General features: G+C 36.1%; 1 protein-coding gene across 6 annotated transcripts in view; it reads left to right on the top strand.

Moving 5' to 3' along the window:
- Positions 1 to 1,766, top strand: part of ELAVL4 (ELAV like neuron-specific RNA binding protein 4) — a 43,052-nt gene extending 41,286 nt beyond the window's left edge. For all 6 annotated transcript variants that reach the window (XM_010158728.1, XM_010158727.1, XM_010158729.1 and 3 more), the window contains one exon: positions 1 to 1,766. This exon is cut by the window's left edge. The gene's annotated coding sequence lies outside the window, so the exon portion shown is untranslated.
- Positions 1,767 to 2,450: the final 684 nt, after the last annotated feature.

Raw genomic sequence — 2,450 nt, forward strand, 5'->3', positions numbered from 1 at the left:
ATATAAATATATATATATATAAAGTTATTTTTTCTTTTGGTTAATTTATTATAAGTTGTAACACTTTGCTAGTTTCGTTTGTATATGTCTTAAAATGTTTTCTTATGATACTTAAGTGACAGAGGTATCAAGGTAACTTGTGTAGAAATATTGTTTGATATATTGTCATGTTCGTTGTGAATATTTTTTCTTACTGCACAGTAGAAAAGAAAACAACTGGGTCTTTATTTTAATGTAATTCAGATTGGGGAAAACAGAGCTAAGGGAACAAAATGACTGAGGGGGTGCTCTCCCATGTCCAGTGCACTGATCATTTTAGTATGTTTGTGCTTTGTACGGTTATATATTTAAAACAAAAAAGGGTCATGCTCTTCCCTGAGTACTAGAAACAGTTACTCGCTATGCATAATCTAGTTGATAGTTAAATTTGCTATTGCTTTTCTTGTCTTGTTATATAAAATCTTTTCAATACAAGTTTAGTCTTAATGGTAATAAAACGTTATGGTTATTTATAACTTGTGCTTATTTTGTGCATTTTTTCCATGCTATACCCACTAACTGCATGTAGACTAAGTATTGTTTTTTCACACTGAAGAGGCAAACTTTTGTAGTAGACAAATAACTAAAGCAAAGGCTGCATCATAATTTTATCAGTTTTTTACTTTAACAATGTTAGATTTTAGTTTAAAGGAACACTCATTCAATGTTCAGGGAAACCTTTATACATCATCTGCTATGAATGAGCGCAGTTTGCTGGGAAAGTTTTGATGCATTTGCTAAGCATTAGTGGGGAAGGCATGTCAGAATCTTTTCTCTACAATGTGTTTTACTATCTGAATAATAATAATAATTTAAAAAATCTTTCTTAGGACCAGGCAGTTGTATACTTTAGTTATAATGAATGACTTCATGTTAACCTTGCTAGTTTAGATCATTTCTGAGGGAAAGTATTGTAAATGTTTTTTTCATAACCTTGTTGTGTTTGAATTATTTGTACTTTAATTGTCCAGACAATAAATGAAAGTGTGTAGAATGGCTATGGACTTTCCACCTTTTTAACCGTGTTCAAGGCGCTTTAGTAATCCCAGCTGCACCTCAGACGAGGTAGATGTTAGACTCTGATGTCAGAAGCAAGGTCTGCGAGAGAAATGTACCAGGCAAACCAGATATGGAGCATATTCACTATTTGGTTTTTTCCTTTGGAAGCTCAGAAAGAATTGGCCATTTAATTTAAGATGTTGAACACCAAATACTGAAATGTAACTGTAACGTTGTTTGAATGTGAAAGGTACTGAAGGATTTCTACTATATACAGTATTTTTACACAGTGAAAATATTAACTTGGTTGATATCAACACCTGACAAAAGTAATGAGCAAATCTTGGCATTAGTCCAGGTTTTAAGCCCTCATTTAGTTTGACTTTTCTATGAATATGCTGTGAATGTCATGCAATATGAAACAGTGTACATATCTGCTGTACGACAGGATATATATGGTCACATTCCAAATTTGATTCTTTTCACCATGTGTTATAACTAGCGTTGATACTTCTTTCAGTTGCCTTGTTTGAATCCCATTAATACAAATATTCACTTCATGTTTATGTTCTGTAACATCCACTGATGGAGAATATGTACCTTGTAAAACTGCAGCATTGAATTTCCTAACGGAGATTAGGAGAACTATATCAGAGGGCTGGATGGACAGTGTGGTTCTTCAGCTCCTTCACCTATTAATAAACTCGTGTTTTTGTGAGATTAAGTTACCATGTTGGTTATAATAATTAATTTCAGGCCACAGAATGAGTTTGTTCTTGAAGTTACAGCTTCTTTAATTCATCCATGAGTCAACCTGACCATTCCATGGTAAAACGCACAAGTTACTGGTTTCCTGTGCACTTGGCTCTGAAAAGCATCTTCCTTTCATCTATTTATATATGTATATGCACACAATTTTGATGATATACATATATACATTCACTTTACAGCAGTGTCACATGCACCAGCCCATTTTTTAACATGGCACTTCCCATGTGAGAATGAAGCACAGTAAATAATGTGTGGTAGAATGTGCAGGAGAGCACTTGCGAGGTTCGTAGCCTAATTCTTCCCAAGTCCGTCCTTCTGTGTATCGTATGCTGCCAGGGAAGTAGTGATGTGAAAATCACAACGTAGTGCAGATGCTCTTATGCCAGTGTGCAGTCACGCTTCTGTCTTTTTGCTGTTGACTTCAGAGACACCAGTTTTGATCCTGATTATTTTCCCCACTTCCCCTAAACGGCTGGCTACTGCTGTTCTCGGTGGTTCTTTTCACACACAGGAGTGAGCTTGCAGGAGCGGTGTGAGAGTGTGTGTAACACAAAGGACTCTGCCCGCTCTAGGCCTCTGGTATGTAAAGGTCAGCTCCCCCTTGGGAGAGCATCACAAATGTGTGCTGGACACCGATGGGC

Source organism: Eurypyga helias, unplaced genomic scaffold (assembly GCF_000690775.1).
Source record: "Eurypyga helias isolate BGI_N326 unplaced genomic scaffold, ASM69077v1 scaffold4579, whole genome shotgun sequence".
Taxonomy (NCBI): Eukaryota; Metazoa; Chordata; class Aves; order Eurypygiformes; family Eurypygidae; genus Eurypyga; species Eurypyga helias.